This window comes from Octopus bimaculoides, chromosome 7 (assembly GCF_046866305.1).
Source record: "Octopus bimaculoides isolate indiv1 chromosome 7, ASM4686630v1, whole genome shotgun sequence".
Classification (NCBI taxonomy): Eukaryota; Metazoa; Mollusca; class Cephalopoda; order Octopoda; family Octopodidae; genus Octopus; species Octopus bimaculoides.
Window position 1 is genome coordinate 99,100,254 of NC_142934.1, and position 18,979 is coordinate 99,119,232.

Sequence of the window (18,979 nt, forward strand, 5' to 3'; positions counted from 1 at the left end):
TTTTTAAAACGGGGGCCACATTTTTCATTAATGTTTTACGTAGTGTTTTTGGTACCGAAAGACTTTCAAACTTCGTATACTTATCTATTTTGTGTTATAGAACAGAAAAATATTTTTGTATTCAAATTTATTTCATGTAAAAAATTGTCTTATTTCGATAATTTCAACCAATCACTGACAAGTATTCAGTTGTTTACATTTACTCCTTTGGCTGATTAAGACATAGCTTCGTTTTATTTGCTTTTTTCATTTTAAATTTGCTTTTTTCATTTGCTTTTTTCTTTCTTCGTTTTATTTGCTTTTTTCTTTTTAAATTTGCTGTTTTACCCTAACCCAAACCCTAACCCTATCACCGATTGATTTGTTTCAGAATCATTTTTTTATGTAGTCGGCACTTAATGTATATCGGCTGAATGGACGTCAGTGATTGGTTGAAATTACAGAAATACGACAACTTTAACATGGAATAACTTATGGATTTCCTTTTTTTTTAAGAAGACTAAGAGAAAAAGATGTTTTATATGACACATTCTACCAGTGTTCCAAGTTTCAAAGTGTTTCGTTAAAGAAAAATGTGGCCCCCGTTTTAAAAAAGATCCGAACTGCCTATACAGTACTAAACTAATATCTTTCAATATTAAACTAAAACTTTCAATATATCCCAGTCTAAGTATGTTGTGTTCGCAAATTCAAAGTTAAAATCAAAAAAATATAGAAGAAAAAAAAAGCTTATGTTTTCCCAAGCGGAGAATCGAACCCCGGCCGCCGCGGTGAGAGCGCGGAATCCTAACCACTAGACCACTTGGGAGGCCGACGAGAAGCTACAGAAACACGATAGACAACAATAACTGTAACATTGATTCACCGTCGTAGTATACTTTAGAGTATATGAAGTTTTATACTGACATTGATGATTGAGTTACTGCTGAGTTAGGGAAGATATTAACCTCAAAAGGGAGATTTTGACCCGAAAGCTTGCAAGGAGGTGGACTCTGCTAAAAATATCATAGGTGGTCAGATTTGATGTTAAATCATTTGACGTATTAAAACATATTTCCAAGAACAGCCTTTCTAACTGGATTCGACATAGTTTTCGCCTCCCTAATTTTACTCACAAAGTTTTGGTTGAAGATAATATATGGCAGCAGATACTTGCCAAATGTACTGCGGGTTGCTCTGATCGGCTCGAATAAAACAGGTATGTCTTTACAGAATTAAGCTAACATTTTCAATACTTTCAAATATGTTGTCTTTAGAAATACAAAAACTAAAAAAAAAAAAAATACAAGAGTTTCCCAAGCGGCGAATCGAACCCCGGCCGTCGCGGTGAGAGCGCGGAATCCTAACCACTAGACTACTTGGGAAGCGTGGATATATAGTCTGAAATACGGCTGATAACAAAAATTGTAACTCTGATTTATGTTGTTAGTATATATTAGAATATATTAAAATATATTGAGGTAGATGACTCAGCTACTACTACTACTACTACTACTACTACTACTACTACTACTACTACTACTACTACTGTTGCTGATACTAGTTGTGGTGGTGGTGTTGCTGTTGCTACTACTGCTGCTGCACTTACTACTTTTCTACTCTAGCCACAAGGCCCGAAATTTTGGGGGAGGGGGCAAGTCGATTAGATCGACCCTAGTACACAATTGGAACTTAATTTATCGACTCCGAAAGGATGAAAGTCGACCTCGGCGGAATTTGAACTCAGAACATAAAGACAAACGAAATACCACTAAGCATTTTGCCCAGCATGTTAACGTTTCTTATTTCTTTGTGACCCACAAGGTGCTAAAGATAGAGGGGACAAACAAGGACAGACAAAGTGATTAAGTCGATTACATCGACACCAGAGCATAACTGGCACTTAATTTATCGACCCCGAGTGGATGAAAGACAAAGTCGACTTCAGCGGAATTTGAACTCAGAACATAAAGACAGACGAAATACTGCTAAGCATTTCGCCCGGCGGGCTAACGTTTTTTATTTCTTTATTGCCCAATAGGGGTTAAATATAGAGGGGACAAACAACTCGGATCTTTTTTAAAACGGGGGCCACATTTTTCATTAATATTTTACGTAGTGTTTTTGGTACCGAAAGACTTTCAAACTTCGTATACTTATCTATTTTGTGTTATAGAACAGAAAAATATTTTTGTATTCGAATTTATTTCATGTAAAAAATTGTCTTATTTCGATAATTTCAACCAATCACTGACAAGTATTCAGTTGTTTACATTTACTCCTTTGGCTGATTAAGAAATAGCTTCGTTTTATTTGCTTTTTTCATTTTAAATTTGCTTTTTTCATTTGCTTTTTTCTTTCTTCGTTTTATTTGCTTTTTTCTTTTTAAATTTGCTGTTTTACCCTAACCCAAACCCTAACCCTATCACCGATAGAATTGTTTCAGAATCCTTTTTTTACGTAGTCGGCACTTAATGTATATCGGCTGAATGGACGTCAGTGATTGGTTGAAATTACAGAAATACGACAACTTTAACATGGAATAACTTATGGATTTCCTTTTTTTTTAAGAAGACTAAGAGAAAAAGATGTTTTATATGACACATTCTACCAGTGTTCCAAGTTTCAAAGTGTTTCGTTAAAGAAAAATGTGGCCCCCGTTTTAAAAAAGATCCGAACTGCCTATACAGTACTAAACTAATATCTTTCAATATTAAACTAAAACTTTCAATATATCCCAGTCTAAGTATGTTGTGTTCGCAAATTCAAAGTTAAAATCAAAAAAATATAGAAGAAAAAAGAAACTTATGTTTTCCCAAGCGGGGAATCGAACCCCGGCCGCCGCGGTGAGAGCGCGGAATCCTAACCACTAGATCACTTGGTAGGCCGAAGAGAAGCTACAGAAACACGATAGACAACAATAACTGTAACATTGATTCACCGTCGTAGTATACTTTAGAGTATATGAAGTTTTATACTGACATTGATGATTGAGTTACTGCTGAGTTAGGGAAGATATTAACCTCAAAAGGGAGATTTTGACCCGAAAGCTTGCAAGGAGGTGGACTCTGCTAAAAAGATCATAGGTGGTCAGATTTGATGTTAAATCATTCGACGTATTAAAACATATTTCCAAGAACAGCCTTTCTAACTGGATTCGACATAGTTTTCGCCTCCCTAATTTTACTCACAAAGTTTTGGTTGAAGATAATATATGGCAGCAGATACTTGCCAAATGTACTGCGGGTTGCTCTGATCGGCTCGAATAAAACAGGTATGTCTTTACAGAATTAAGCTAACATTTTCAATACTTTCAAATATGTTGTCTTTAGAAATACAAAAACTAAAAAGAAATAAAAATACAAGAGTTTCCCAAGCGGGGAATCGAACCCCGGCCGCCGCGGTGAGAGCGCGGAATCCTAACCACTAGACTACTTGGGAAGCATGGCTATATAGTCTGAAATACGGCTGATAACAAAAATTGTAAGTCTGATTTATGTTGGTAGTATATATTAGAATATATTAAAATATATTGAGGTAGATGACTCAGCTACTAGTACTACTACTACTACTACTACTACTACTACTACTACTACTACTACTACTACTACTACTACTACTACTGTTGCTGATACTAGTTGTGGTGGTGGTGTTGCTGTTGCTACTACTGCTGCTGCACTTACTACTTTTCTACTCTAGCCACAAGGCCCGAAATTTTTGGGGAAGGGGCAAGTCGATTAGATCGACCCTAGTACACAATTGGAACTTAATTTATCGACTCCGAAAGGATGAAAGTCGACCTCGGCGGAATTTGAACTCAGAACATAAAGACAAACGAAATACCATTAAGCATTTTGCCCAGCATGTTAACGTTTCTTATTTCTTTGTGACCCACAAGGTGCTAAACATAGAGGGGACAAACAAGGACAGACAAAAGGATTAAGTCGATTACATCGACACCAGTGCATAACTGGCACTTAATTTATCGACCCCGAGTGGATGAAAGACAAAGTCGACTTCAGCGGAATTTGAACTCAGAACATAAAGACAGACGAAATACTGCTAAGCATTTCGCCCGGCGGGCTAACGTTTTTTATTTCTTTATTGCCCAATAGGGGTTAAATATAGAGGGGACAAACAACTCGGATCTTTTTTGAAACGGGGCCCACATTTTTCATTAATGTTTTACGTAGTGTTTTTGGTACCGAAAGACTTTCAAACTTCGTATACTTATCTATTTTGTGTTATAGAACAGAAAAATATTTTTGTATTCGAATTTATTTCATGTAAAAAATTGTCTTATTTCGATAATTTCAACCAATCACTGACAAGTATTCAGTTGTTTACATTTACTCCTTTGGCTGATTAAGACATAGCTTCGTTTTATTTGCTTTTTTCATTTTAAATTTGCTTTTTTCATTTGCTTTTTTCTTTCTTCGTTTTATTTGCTTTTTTCTTTTTAAATTTGCTGTTTTACCCTAACCCAAACCCTAACCCTATCACCGATTGATTTGTTTCAGAATCATTTTTTTATGTAGTCGGCACTTAATGTATATCGGCTGAATGGACGTCAGTGATTGGTTGAAATTACAGAAATACGACAACTTTAACATGGAATAACTTATGGATTTCCTTTTTTTTTAAGAAGACTAAGAGAAAAAGATGTTTTATATGACACATTCTACCAGTGTTCCAAGTTTCAAAGTGTTTCGTTAAAGAAAAATGTGGCCCCCGTTTTAAAAAAGATCCGAACTGCCTATACAGTACTAAACTAATATCTTTCAATATTAAACTAAAACTTTCAATATATCCCAGTCTAAGTATGTTGTGTTCGCAAATTCAAAGTTAAAATCAAAAAAATATAGAAGAAAAAAAAGACTTATGTTTTCCCAAGCGGGGAATCGAACCCCGGCAGCCGCGGTGAGAGCGCGGAATCCTAACCACTAGACCACTTGGGAGGCCGACGAGAAGCTACAGAAACACGATAGACAACAATAACTGTAACATTGATTCACCGTCGTAGTATACTTTAGAGTATATGAAGTTTTATACTGACATTGATGATTGAGTTACTGCTGAGTTAGGGAAGATATTAACCTCAAAAGGGAGATTTTGACCCGAAAGCTTGCAAGGAGGTGGACTCTGCTAAAAATATCATAGGTGGTCAGATTTGATGTTAAATCATTCGACGTATTAAAACATATTTCCAAGAACAGCCTTTCTAACTGGATTCGACATAGTTTTCGCCTCCCTAATTTTACTCACAAAGTTTTGGTTGAAGATAATATATGGCAGCAGATACTTGCCAAATGTACTGCGGGTTGCTCTGATCGGCTCGAATAAAACAGGTATGTCTTTACAGAATTAAGCTAACATTTTCAATACTTTCAAATATGTTGTCTTTAGAAATACAAAAACTAAAAAAAAAAAAAATACAAGAGTTTCCCAAGCGGGGAATCGAACCCCGGCCGCCGCGGTGAGAGCGCGGAATCCTAACCACTAGACTACTTGGGAAGCGTGGCTATATAGTCTGAAATACGGCTGATAACAAAAATTGTAACTCTGATTTATGTTGGTAGTATATATTAGAATATATTAAAATATATTGAGGTAGATGACTCAGCTACTACTACTACTACTACTACTACTACTACTACTACTACTACTACTACTACTACTACTACTACTACTACTACTACTACTACTACTACTACTGTTGCTGATACTAGTTGTGGTGGTGGTGTTGCTGTTGCTACTACTGCTGCTGCACTTACTACTTTTCTACTCTAGCCACAAGGCGCTAAATTTTTGGGGAGGGGGCCAGTCGATTAGATCGACCCCAGTACACAATTGGAACTTAATTTATCGACTCCGAAAGGATGAAAGTCGACCTCGGCGGAATTTGAACTCAGAACATAAAGACAAACGAAATACCACTAAGCATTTTGCCCAGCATGTTAACGTTTCTTATTTCTTTGTGACCCACAAGGTGCTAAACATAGAGGGGACAAACAAGGACAGACAAAGGGATTAAGTCGATTATATCGACACCAGTGCATAACTGGCACTTAATTTATCGACCCCGAGTGGATGAAAGACAAAGTCGACATCAGCGGAATTTAAACTCAGAACATAAAGACAGACGAAATACTGCTAAGCATTTCGCCCGGCGGGCTAACGTTTTTTATTTCTTTATTGCCCAATAGGGGTTAAATATAGAGGGGACAAACAACTCGGATCTTTTTTAAAACGGGGGCCACATTTTTCATTAATGTTTTACGTAGTGTTTTTCGTACCGAAAGACTTTCAAACTTCGTATACTTATCTATTTTGTGTTATAGAACAGAAAAATATTTTTGTATTCGAATTTATTTCATGTAAAAAATTGTCTTATTTCGATAATTTCAACCAATCACTGACAAGTATTCAGTTGTTTACATTTACTCCTTTGGCTGATTAAGACATAGCTTCGTTTTATTTGCTTTTTTCATTTTAAATTTGCTTTTTTCATTTGCTTTTTTCTTTCTTCGTTTTATTTGCTTTTTTCTTTTTAAATTTGCTGTTTTACCCTAACCCAAACCCTAACCCTATCACCGCTAGATTTGTTTCAGAATCATTTTTTTATGTAGTCGGCACTTAATGTATATCGGCTGAATGGACGTCAGTGATTGGTTGAAATTACAGAAATACGACAACTTTAACATGGAATAACTTATGGATTTCCTTTTTTTTTAAGAAGACTAAGAGAAAAAGATGTTTTATATGACACATTCTACCAGTGTTCCAAGTTTCAAAGTGTTTCGTTAATGAAAAATGTGGCCCCCGTTTTAAAAAAGATCCGAACTGCCTATACAGTATTAAACTAATATCTTTCAATATTAAACTAAAACTTTCAATATATCCCAGTCTAAGTATGTTGTGTTTGCAAATTCAAAGTTAAAATCAAAAAAATATAGAAGAAAAAAAAGACTTATGTTTTCCCAAGCGGGGAATCGAACCCCGGCCGCCGCGGTGAGAGCGCGGAATCCTAACCACTAGACCACTTGGGAGGCCGACGAGAAGCTACAGAAACACGATAGACAACAATAACTGTAACATTGATTCACCGTCGTAGTATACTTTAGAGTATATGAAGTTTTATACTGACATTGATGATTGAGTTACTGCTGAGTTAGGGAAGATATTAACCTCAAAAGGGAGATTTTGACCCGAAAGCTTGCAAGGAGGTGGACTCTGCTAAAAAGATCATAGGTGGTCAGATTTGATGTTAAATCATTCGACGTATTAAAACATATTTCCAAGAACAGCCTTTCTAACTGGATTCGACATAGTTTTCGCCTCCCTAATTTTACTCACAAAGTTTTGGTTGAAGATAATATATGGCAGCAGATACTTGCCAAATGTACTGCGGGTTGCTCTGATCGGCTCGAATAAAACAGGTATGTCTTTACAGAATTAAGCTAACATTTTCAATACTTTCAAATATATTGTCTTTAGAAATACAAAAACTAAAAAAAATAAAAAAAAAAGAGTTTCTCAAGCGGGGAATCGAACCCCGGCCGCCGCGGTGAGAGCGCGCAATCCTAACCACTAGACTACTTGGGAAGCGTGACTATGTAGTCTGAAATACGGCTGATAACAAAAATTGTAACTCTGATTTATGTTGGTAGTATATATTAGAATATATTAAAATATATTGAGGTAGATGACTCAGCTACTACTACTACTACTACTACTACTACTACTACTACTACTACTACTACTACTACTACTACTACTACTACTACTACTACTACTACTGTTGCTGATACTAGTTGTGGTGGTGGTGTTGCTGTTGCTACTACTGCTGCTGCACTTACTACTTTTCTACTCTAGCCACAAGGCCCGAAATTTTTGGGGAGGGGGCAAGTCGATTAGATCGACCCTAGTACACAATTGGAACTTAATTTATCGACTCCGAAAGGATGAAAGTCGACCTCGGCGGAATTTGAACTCAGAACATAAAGACAAACGAAATACCACTAAGCATTTTGCCCAGCATGTTAACGTTTCTTATTTCTTTGTGACCCACAAGGTGCTAAACATAGAGGGGACAAACAAGGACAGACAAAGGGATTAAGTCGATTACATCGACACTAGTGCATAACTGGCACTTAATTTATCGACCCCGAGTGGATGAAAGACAAAGTCGACTTCAGCGGAATTTGAACTCAGAACATAAAGACAGACGAAATACTGCTAAGCATTTCGCCCTTTGGGCTAACGTTTTTTATTTCTTTATTGCCCAATAGGGGTTAAATATATAGGGGACAAACAACTCTCCTCCAAAGTTTCAGGCCCTATGTCTGCAGCAGAAAAATTTATCAGGGCGACGAGTTGGCAGAATCATTAGCATGCCGGACAGAATGCTTAGCATTAATTCGTCTGTCTTCAGGTTCTGAGTTCAAATTCCGCCGAGGTCGACTTTGCCTTTCATCTTTTTGAGGTCGATAAAATAAGTGCCAGTTGTGTACTGGAGTCTATGCAATCGACTTACCCCTCGCTGAAATTGCTGGCCTTGTGCCAAAATTTGAGATCACTATTATTATTTTTATTTGTAGTAGTAGTAGTAGTAATGGTGGTGGTGGTGATAGTAGTAATAGTTGTAGTTGTAGTAGCAAATTAATAGTACTAAAGATACTTGCACTGAATTGAAGGTCCGATCAAAGTTTTGGATGTTAGTTGGATCTTTACTTCCAGATGATAGAAACTGTGACGATAAGACGAAAAAAGGTGAGCAGACAAACTCAGCAAATGACTGAAAAGAAGTTTGAATAGTTTGACACATAAGTTTATTTGGTCAGAATGGCTTCATATGCAACAGTTTCGGGATGGCAACGTTTCTTGGTTAGAAGATGAGTGATATGGCTTACGGCCATATCTCATCCGATCACCGAAGTTAAACAACGTCGAGCCTGATGAGTACTTAGATGGGTGACCGCTTGGGAAACCTAGGTTCTGTAAGGTGGCGAGCTGGCAGAAACGTTAGCACGCTGGGCGAAATTCTTAGCGGTATTTCGTCTACCGTTACGTTCTGAGTTGAAATTCTGCCGAGGTCGACTTTGCCTTTCATCATTTCGGGGTCGATAAATTAAGTACAAGTTACGCACTGTGGTCGATGTAATCGACTTAACTCCTTTGTCTGTCCTTGTTTGTCCCTTCTATGTTTAACCCTTTGTGGGCAGTAAAGAAATAAGATAAGTGTTAAGATAAATATAGTGGCTATGTGGTAAGAAGCTTGCTTCCCAACCACATGGTTTCCGGTTCAGTCGCACTTCGTGGCACCTTTGGAAAGTGTCTTCTGCTATAGCATCGGTCCGACCAAAGCCTTGTGAGTGGATTTGGTAGACGGAAACTGAAAGAAGCCCGTCGTATATATATATATATATATATATATATATATATATATATATATATATATATATATATACACATATATATATATGTGTGTGTGTATATATATTTGTTATTTGTGTGTGTGTTTGTCAATCCACTTTCGCTTGACAACCGATGTTGGTGTTTTTACGTCCCCGTCACTCAGCGGTTCGACACAAAAGACCGGTAGAATGAGTCCTAGGTAGAATAAATCCTGGGGTTGATTTGTTCGATTAAACGTGGTGCTCCATCATGGCCACAGTCGAATGACTGAAACAAGTAAAAAAAATAAAATAGTATATTAACATCAGAGTTAGTATTAATACTGAGAGGTTAACGTGCATGCTCTGCTAGAACAAACTGTACTGCGGTAGATGCCACGAGAGATACTCTCATGCTAACTTTTGGCGTATTCGATTCCTAAACCAGGCAGAGCGTTGTGTCCTTCTAGCAGGCTTCAACGTAGTTTTCATTTCGCTAATTTTACTCGCAAAGTTTTGGTTGATCTAATGTTATGGCCGAGGATACATGCCAGAAGTATTGTTGCGAGTCCTGATCGTCTCAAATAATAAAAAAAAAAGAGAACTGCCGGATCTATTTTAAAACGGGGGCCACATTTTTCATTAATGTTTCACGTAGTGTTTTTGGTACCGAAAGACATTCAAACTTCGTATACTTATCTATTTTGTGTTATAGAACAGAAAAATATTTTTGTATTCGAATTTATTTCATGTAAAAAATTGTCTTATTTCGATAATTTCAACCAATCACTGACAAGTATTCAGTTGTTTACATTTACTCCTTTGGATGATTAAGCGATGTAAAGCGTATTTAATCTCCATACCTTCGTTTTATTTGCTTTTTTCATTTTAAATTTGCTTTAACCCTAACCCTAACCCTAACCGTAGGGTTAGGGTTAGGGTTAGGTTTAGGGCTAGGGTTAGGGTTAGGGTTAGGGTTAATTGTTTCAGAATCGTTTGTTTATGTAGTCGGCACTTAATGTATATCGGCTGAATGGACGTCAGTGATTGGTTGAAATTACAGAAATACGACAACTTTAACATGGAATAACTTATGGATTTCCTTTTTTTTTAAGAAGACTAAGAGAAAAAGATGTTTTATATGACACATTCTACCAGTGTTCCAAGTTTCAAAGTGTTTCGTTAATGAAAAATGTGGCCCCCGTTTTAAAAAAGATCCGAACTGCCTATACAGTATTAAACTAATATCTTTCAATATTAAACTAAAACTTTCAATATATCCCAGTCTAAGTATGTTGTGTTCGCAAATTCAAAGTTAAAATCAAAAAAATATAGAAGAAAAAAAAGTTATGTTTTCCCAAGCGGGGAATCGAACCCCGGCCGCCGCGGTGAGAGCGCGGAATCCTAACCACTAGACCACTTGGGAGGCCGACGAGAAGCTACAGAAACACGATAGACAACAATAACTGTAACATTGATTCACCGTCGTAGTATACTTTAGAGTATATGAAGTTTTATACTGACATTGATGATTGAGTTACTGCTGAGTTAGGGAAGATATTAACCTCAAAAGGGAGATTTTGACCCGAAAGCTTGCAAGGAGGTGGACTCTGCTAAAAATATCATAGGTGGTCAGATTTGATGTTAAATCATTCGACGTATTAAAACATATTTCCAAGAACAGCCTTTCTGACTGGATTCGACATAGTTTTCGCCTCCCTAATTTTACTCACAAAGTTTTGGTTGAAGATAATATATGGCAGCAGATACTTGCCAAATGTACTGCGGGTTGCTCTGATCGGCTCGAATAAAACAGGTATGTCTTTACAGAATTAAGCTAACATTTTCAATACTTTCAAATATGTTGTCTTTAGAAATACAAAAACTAAAAAAAATAATAATACATGAGTTTCCCAAGCGGGGAATCGAACCCCGGCCGCCGCGGTGAGAGCGCGGAATCCTAACCACTAGACTACTTGGGAAGCGTGGCTATATAGTCTGAAATACGGCTGATAACAAAAATTGTAACTCTGATTTATGTTGGTAGTATATATTAGAATATATTAAAATATATTGAGGTAGATGACTCAGCTACTAGTACTACTACTACTACTACTACTACTACTACTACTACTACTACTACTACTACTACTACTACTACTACTACTACTGTTGCTGATACTAGTTGTGGTGGTGGTGTTGCTGTTGCTACTACTGCTGCTGCACTTACTACTTTTCTACTCTAGCCACAAGGCCCGAAATTTTTGGGGAGCGGGCCAGTCGATTAGATCGACCCCAGTACACAATTGGAGCTTAATTTATCGACTCCGAAAGGATGAAAGTCGACCTCGGCGGAATTTGAACTCAGAACATAAAGACAAACGAAATACCACTAAGCATTGTGCCCAGCATGTTAACGTTTCTTATTTCTTTGTTACCCACAAGGTGCTAAACATAGAGGGGACAAACAAGGACAGACAAAGGGATTAAGTCGATTACATCGTCACCAGTGCATAACTGGCACTTAATTTATCGACCCCGAGTGGATGAAAGACAAAGTCGACTTCAGCGGAATTTGAACTCAGAACATAAAGACAGACGAAATACTGCTAAGCATTTCGCCCGGCGGGCTAACGTTTTTTATTTCTTTATTGCCCAATAGGGGTTAAATATAGAGGGGACAAACAACTCGGATCTTTTTTAAAACGGGGGCCACATTTTTCATTAATGTTTTACGTAGTGTTTTTGGTACCGAAAGACATTCAAACTTCGTATACTTATCTATTTTGTGTTATAGAACAGAAAAATATTTTTGTATTCGAATTTATTTCATGTAAAAAATTGTCTTATTTCGATCATTTCAACCAATCACTGACAAGTATTCAGTTGTTTACATTTACTCCTTTGGATGATTAAGCGATGTAAAGCGTATTTAATCTCCATACCTTCGTTTTATTTGCTTTTTTCATTTTAAATTTGCTTTAACCCTAACCCTAACCCTAACCGTAGGGTTAGGGTTAGGGTTAGGTTTAGGGCTAGGGTTAGGGTTAGGGTTAAGGTTAATTGTTTCAGAATCGTTTGTTTATGTAGTCGGCACTTAATGTATATCGGCTGAATGGACGTCAGTGATTGGTTGAAATTACAGAAATACGACAACTTTAACATGGAATAACTTATGGATTTCCTTTTTTTTTAAGAAGACTAAGAGAAAAAGATGTTTTATATGACACATTCTACCAGTGTTCCAAGTTTCAAAGTGTTTCGTTAATGAAAAATGTGGCCTCCGTTTTAAAAAAGATCCGAACTGCCTATACAGTATTAAACTAATATCTTTCAATATTAAACTAAAACTTTCAATATATCCCAGTCTAAGTATGTTGTGTTCGCAAATTCAAAGTTAAAATCAAAAAAATATAGAAGAAAAAAAAGTTATGTTTTCCCAAGCGGGGAATCGAACCCCGGCCGCCGCGGTGAGAGCGCGGAATCCTAACCACTAGACCACTTGGGAGGCCGACGTGAAGCTACAGAAACACGATAGTCAACAATAACTGTAACATTGATTCACCGTCGTAGTATACTTTAGAGTATATGAAGTTTTATACTGACATTGATGATTGAGTTACTGCTGAGTTAGGGAAGATATTAACCTCAAAAGGGAGATTTTGACCCGAAAGCTTGCAAAGAGGTGGACTCTGCTAAAAAGATCATAGGTGGTCAGATTTGATGTTAAATCATTCGACGTATTAAAACATATTTCCAAGAACAGCCTTTCTAACTGGATTCGACATAGTTTTCGCCTCCCTAATTTTACTCACAAAGTTTTGGTTGAAGATAATATATGGCAGCAGATACTTGCCAAATGTACTGCGGGTTGCTCTGATCGGCTCGAATAAAACAGGTATGTCTTTACAGAATTAAGCTAACATTTTCAATACTTTCAAATAGGTTGTCTTTAGAAATACAAAAACTAAAAAAAATAAAAATACAAGAGTTTCCCAAGCTGGGAATCGAACCCCGGCCGCCGCGGTGAGAGCGCGGAATCCTAACCACTAGACTACTTGGGAAGCGTGGCTATATAGTCTGAAATACGGCTGATAACAAAAATTGTAACTCTGATTTATGTTGGTAGTATATATTAGAATATATTAAAATATATTGAGGTAGATGACTCAGCTATTAATACTACTACTACTACTACTACTACTACTACTACTACTACTACTACTACTACTACTGTTGCTGATACTAGTTGTGGTGGTGGTGTTGCTGTTGCTACTACTGCTGCTGCACTTACTACTTTTCTACTCTAGCCACAAGGCCCGAAATTTTTGGGGAGCGGGCCAGTCGATTAGATCGACCCCAGTACACAATTGGAGCTTAATTTATCGACTCCGAAAGGATGAAAGTCGACCTCGGCGGAATTTGAACTCAGAACATAAAGACAAACGAAATACCACTAAGCATTGTGCCCAGCATGTTAACGTTTCTTATTTCTTTGTGACCCACAAGGTGCTAAACATAGAGGGGACAAACAAGGACAGACAAAGGGATTAAGTCGATTACATCGTCACCAGTGCATAACTGGCACTTAATTTATCGACCCCGAGTGGATGAAAGACAAAGTCGACTTCAGCGGAATTTGAACTCAGAACATAAAGACAGACGAAATACTGCTAAGCATTTCGCCCGGCGGGCTAACGTTTTTTATTTCTTTATTGCCCAATAGGGGTTAAATATAGAGGGGACAAACAACTCGGATCTTTTTTAAAACGGGGGCCACATTTTTCATTAATGTTTTACGTAGTGTTTTTGGTACCGAAAGACATTCAAACTTCGTATACTTATCTATTTTGTGTTATAGAACAGAAAAATATTTTTGTATTCGAATTTATTTCATGTAAAAAATTGTCTTATTTCGATCATTTCAACCAATCACTGACAAGTATTCAGTTGTTTACATTTACTCCTTTGGATGATTAAGCGATGTAAAGCGTATTTAATCTCCATACCTTCGTTTTATTTGCTTTTTTCATTTTAAATTTGCTTTAACCCTAACCATAACCCTAACCGTAGGGTTAGGGTTAGGGTTAGGTTTAGGGCTAGGGTTAGGGTTAGGGTTAGGGTTAATTGTTTCAGAATCGTTTGTTTATGTAGTCGGCACTTAATGTATATCGGCTGAATGGACGTCAGTGATTGGTTGAAATTACAGAAATACGACAACTTTAACATGGAATAACTTATGGATTTCCTTTTTTTTTAAGAAGACTAAGAGAAAAAGATGTTTTATATGACACATTCTACCAGTGTTCCAAGTTTCAAAGTGTTTCGTTAATGAAAAATGTGGCCTCCGTTTTAAAAAAGATCCGAACTGCCTATACAGTATTAAACTAATATCTTTCAATATTAAACTAAAACTTTCAATATATCCCAGTCTAAGTATGTTGTGTTCGCAAATTCAAAGTTAAAATCAAAAAAATATAGAAGAAAAAAAAGTTATGTTTTCCCAAGCGGGGAATCGAACCCCGGCCGCCGCGGTGAGACGCGGAATCCTAACCACTAGACCACTTGGGAGGCCGACGTGAAGCTACAGAAACACGATAGACAACAATAACTGTAACATTGATTCACCGTCGTAGTATACTTTAGAGTATATGAAGTTTTATACTGACATTGATGATTGAGTTACTGCTGAGTTAGGGAAGATATTAACCTCAAAAGGGAGATTTTGACCCGAAAGCTTGCAAGGAGGTGGACTCTGCTAAAAAGATCATAGGTGGTCAGATTTGATGTTAAATCATTCGACGTATTAAAACATATTTCCAAGAACAGCCTTTCTAACTGGATTCGACATAGTTTTCGCCTCCCTAATTTTACTCACAAAGTTTTGGTTGAAGATAATATATGGCAGCAGATACTTGCCAAATGTACTGCGGGTTGCTCTGATCGGCTCGAATAAAACAGGTATGTCTTTACAGAATTAAGCTAACATTTTCAATACTTTCAAATATATTGTCTTTAGAAATACAAAAACTAAAAAAAATAAAAAAAAAAGAGTTTCTCAAGCGGGGAATCGAACCCCGGCCGCCGCGGTGAGAGCGCGCAATCCTAACCACTAGACTACTTGGGAAGCGTGACTATGCAGTCTGAAATACGGCTGATAACAAAAATTGTAACTCTGATTTATGTTGGTAGTATATATTAGAATATATTAAAATATATTGAGGTAGATGACTCAGCTACTACTACTACTACTACTACTACTACTACTACTACTACTACTACTACTACTACTACTACTACTACTACTACTACTGTTGCTGATACTAGTTGTGGTGGTGGTGTTGCTGTTGCTACTACTGCTGCTGCACTTACTACTTTTCTACTCTAGCCACAAGGCCCGAAATTTTTGGGGAGGGGGCAAGTCGATTAGATCGACCCTAGTACACAATTGGAACTTAATTTATCGACTCCGAAAGGATGAAAGTCGACCTCGGCGGAATTTGAACTCAGAACATAAAGACAAACGAAATACCACTAAGCATTTTGCCCAGCATGTTAACGTTTCTTATTTCTTTGTGACCCACAAGGTGCTAAACATAGAGGGGACAAACAAGGACAGACAAAGGGATTAAGTCGATTACATCGACACTAGTGCATAACTGGCACTTAATTTATCGACCCCGAGTGGATGAAAGACAAAGTCGACTTCAGCGGAATTTGAACTCAGAACATAAAGACAGACGAAATACTGCTAAGCATTTCGCCCTGTGGGCTAACGTTTTTTATTTCTTTATTGCCCAATAGGGGTTAAATATATAGGGGACAAACAACTCTCCTCCAAAGTTTCAGGCCCTATGTCTGCAGCAGAAAAATTTATCAGGGCGACGAGTTGGCAGAATCATTAGCATGCCGGACAGAATGCTTAGCATCAATTCGTCTGTCTTCAGGTTCTGAGTTCAAATTCCGCCGAGGTCGACTTTGCCTTTCATCTTTTTGAGGTCGATAAAATAAGTGCCAGTTGTGTACTGGAGTCTATGCAATCGACTTACCCCTCGCTGAAATTGCTGGCCTTGTGCCAAAATTTGAGATCACTATTATTATTTTTATTTGTAGTAGTAGTAGTAGTAATGGTGGTGGTGGTGATAGTAGTAATAGTTGTAGTTGTAGTAGCAAATTAATAGTACTAAAGATACTTGCACTGAATTGAAGGTCCGATCAAAGTTTTGGATGTTAGTTGGATCTTTACTTCCAGATGATAGAAACTGTGACGATAAGACGAAAAAAGGTGAGCAGACAAACTCAGCAAATGACTGAACAGAAGTTTGAATAGTTTGACACATAAGTTTATTTGGTCAGAATGGCTTCATATGCAACAGTTTCGGGATGGCAACGTTTCTTGGTTAGAAGATGAGTGATATGGCTTACGGCCATATCTCATCCGATCACCGAAGTTAAACAACGTCGAGCCTGATGAGTACTTAGATGGGTGACCGCTTGGGAAACCTAGGTTCTGTAAGGTGGCGAGCTGGCAGAAACGTTAGCACGCTGGGCGAAATTCTTAGCGGTATTTCGTCTACCGTTACGTTCTGAGTTGAAATTCTGCCGAGGTCGACTTTGCCTTTCATCATTTCGGGGTCGATAAATTAAGTACAAGTTACGCACTGTGGTCGATGTAATCGACTTAACTCCTTTGTCTGTCCTTGTTTGTCCCTTCTATGTTTAACCCTTTGTGGGCAGTAAAGAAATAAGATAAGTGTTAAGATAAATATAGTGGCTATGTGGTAAGAAGCTTGCTTCCCAACCACATGGTTTCCGGTTCAGTCGCACTTCGTGGCACCTTTGGAAAGTGTCTTCTGCTATAGCATCGGACCGACCAAAGCCTTGTGAGTGGATTTGGTAGACGGAAACTGAAAGAAGCCCGTCGTATATATATATATATATATATATATATATATATATATATATATATATATATATATATATATATATATATACACATATATATATATGTGTGTGTGTATATATATTTGTTATTTGTGTGTGTGTTTGTCAATCCACTTTCGCTTGACAACCGATGTTGGTGTTTTTACGTCCCCGTCACTCAGCGGTTCGACACAAAAGACCGGTAGAATGAGTCCTAGGTAGAATAAATCCTAGCTAGAACAAACTGTACTGCGGTTCGATTAAACGTGGTGCTCCATCATGGCCACAGTCGAATGATTTGTTCGATTAAACGTGGTGCTCCATCATGGCCACAGTCGAATGACTGAAACAAGTAAAAAAAAAATAGAATAGTATATTAACATCAGAGTTAGTATTAATACTGAGAGGTTAACGTGCATGCTCTGCTAGACCAAACTATACTGCGGTAGATGCCACGAGAGATACTCTCATGCTAACTTTTGGCGTATTCGATTCCTAAACCAGGCAGAGCGTTGTGTCCTTCTAGCAGGCTTCAACGTAGTTTTCATCTCGCTACTTTTACTCGCAAAGTTTTGGTTGATCTAATGTTATGGCAGAGGATACATGCCAAAAGTATTTTTGCGAGCCCTGATCGTCTCAAATAATAAAAAAAGAGAACTGCCTATACAGTATTTACTAATATCAATTAAAATAAAACTTTCAATATATCTCAGTCTAAGTATGTCGTGTTTGCAAATTGAAAGTTAAAATCAAAAAAATATAGAAGTAAAAAAAGTTATGCTTTCCCAAGCGGGGAATCGAACCCCGGCCGCCGCGGTGAGAGCGCGGAATCCTAACCACTAGACCACTTGGGACAACTGAGCACGTACGACAATACAGCCTTATTTAAAGACATTGCACCTGACACTATTACAAACTTTGAGTCATGTTTCAGTGCTGATATACCAACGAACCGTTCATAATCAAATATTGTCTCCCACTCCTCCATTTACATTGCTTACCCTACTCCTCATCCACTCGCTACCTTCTTATACCTTATCACAGTCTCTTCGTCTGTTCCTCTCTCCCTATATATAAGCTGTTTGTAAGTCTCCTCATGTTTTCGCTATGTACTTAAATGCTTTCTTGTTTCTCCTCTCACTTGTACGCTTACTCACTCCCTTACTATCCACTTATATCTTCTCATCTTCTGATTCTCTGATGAAGGGCCCTGCCCTATAACATTACTTCTCAGTGCAGTTGCACTGATTCCTCTTGATGCTACTACTAAAACTATTACTATACAACAAGAGCAGTAGCAGCTGCCTAATTACATTGAGCCGTCGACGGAGCATCTATGTGGTCACTCAATCTGCTAGAAATAGCAACTAAATCTTCCTCAAATCACACGTTACCATCCTAAATAAGGGATTTTATCTTTTGTCACTTACTTGTCGCAGTCATTGGACTGCAGCCATGCTGAGACACCACCTTGAAAGGTTCGGTCGAAATATGTCGACTCCAATACTTATTTTCTAAAGCTTGGTATTTATTCTATCGTCTCTTTTGCCGAACCCTTAAATTATGAGAACGTAAACAAACCAACACCGGTTGTCACGCGGTGGATGGAAACAAACACATACAAAGACACACAGACATGCAGACGCACATTTATACAAACATATACTAAGTCTGATCAATAA

General features: G+C 37.5%; 1 long non-coding RNA gene and 14 other non-coding genes across 15 annotated transcripts in view; all 15 read right to left on the reverse strand.

The window, feature by feature from the left end:
- Positions 1-736: 736 nt before the first annotated feature.
- Trnae-cuc (transfer RNA glutamic acid (anticodon CUC)) lies at positions 737-808 on the reverse strand. Its single transcript has one exon. It is a non-coding gene; the product is annotated as a tRNA-Glu (tRNA).
- Positions 809-1,292: 484 nt separating this feature from the next.
- Trnae-cuc (transfer RNA glutamic acid (anticodon CUC)) lies at positions 1,293-1,364 on the reverse strand. The gene has a single exon. It is a non-coding gene; the product is annotated as a tRNA-Glu (tRNA).
- Positions 1,365-2,791: 1,427 nt separating this feature from the next.
- Trnae-cuc (transfer RNA glutamic acid (anticodon CUC)) lies at positions 2,792-2,863 on the reverse strand. Its single transcript has one exon. It is a non-coding gene; the product is annotated as a tRNA-Glu (tRNA).
- A 485-nt stretch (positions 2,864-3,348) lies between these two features.
- Positions 3,349-3,420, reverse strand: Trnae-cuc (transfer RNA glutamic acid (anticodon CUC)). Its single transcript has one exon. It is a non-coding gene; the product is annotated as a tRNA-Glu (tRNA).
- Positions 3,421-4,865: 1,445 nt separating this feature from the next.
- Positions 4,866-4,937, reverse strand: Trnae-cuc (transfer RNA glutamic acid (anticodon CUC)). Its single transcript has one exon. It is a non-coding gene; the product is annotated as a tRNA-Glu (tRNA).
- Positions 4,938-5,421: 484 nt separating this feature from the next.
- On the reverse strand, positions 5,422-5,493 carry Trnae-cuc (transfer RNA glutamic acid (anticodon CUC)). Its single transcript has one exon. It is a non-coding gene; the product is annotated as a tRNA-Glu (tRNA).
- A 1,463-nt stretch (positions 5,494-6,956) lies between these two features.
- Trnae-cuc (transfer RNA glutamic acid (anticodon CUC)) lies at positions 6,957-7,028 on the reverse strand. Its single transcript has one exon. It is a non-coding gene; the product is annotated as a tRNA-Glu (tRNA).
- A 484-nt stretch (positions 7,029-7,512) lies between these two features.
- Positions 7,513-7,584, reverse strand: Trnae-cuc (transfer RNA glutamic acid (anticodon CUC)). Its single transcript has one exon. It is a non-coding gene; the product is annotated as a tRNA-Glu (tRNA).
- Positions 7,585-10,728: 3,144 nt separating this feature from the next.
- On the reverse strand, positions 10,729-10,800 carry Trnae-cuc (transfer RNA glutamic acid (anticodon CUC)). Its single transcript has one exon. It is a non-coding gene; the product is annotated as a tRNA-Glu (tRNA).
- Positions 10,801-11,284: 484 nt separating this feature from the next.
- Trnae-cuc (transfer RNA glutamic acid (anticodon CUC)) lies at positions 11,285-11,356 on the reverse strand. The gene has a single exon. It is a non-coding gene; the product is annotated as a tRNA-Glu (tRNA).
- Positions 11,357-12,810: 1,454 nt separating this feature from the next.
- Trnae-cuc (transfer RNA glutamic acid (anticodon CUC)) lies at positions 12,811-12,882 on the reverse strand. Its single transcript has one exon. It is a non-coding gene; the product is annotated as a tRNA-Glu (tRNA).
- A 484-nt stretch (positions 12,883-13,366) lies between these two features.
- Trnae-cuc (transfer RNA glutamic acid (anticodon CUC)) lies at positions 13,367-13,438 on the reverse strand. The gene has a single exon. It is a non-coding gene; the product is annotated as a tRNA-Glu (tRNA).
- A 1,991-nt stretch (positions 13,439-15,429) lies between these two features.
- Positions 15,430-15,501, reverse strand: Trnae-cuc (transfer RNA glutamic acid (anticodon CUC)). The gene has a single exon. It is a non-coding gene; the product is annotated as a tRNA-Glu (tRNA).
- Positions 15,502-17,368: 1,867 nt separating this feature from the next.
- LOC149134863 (uncharacterized) overlaps positions 17,369-18,979 on the reverse strand; it is a 62,281-nt gene continuing 60,670 nt past the window's right edge. Inside the window, exon 3 of the long non-coding RNA XR_016242708.1 lies at positions 17,369-17,640. This is a non-coding gene — a long non-coding RNA (uncharacterized LOC149134863). The remainder of the gene's footprint in view (positions 17,641-18,979) is intronic.
- Positions 18,080-18,151, reverse strand: Trnae-cuc (transfer RNA glutamic acid (anticodon CUC)). The gene has a single exon. It is a non-coding gene; the product is annotated as a tRNA-Glu (tRNA).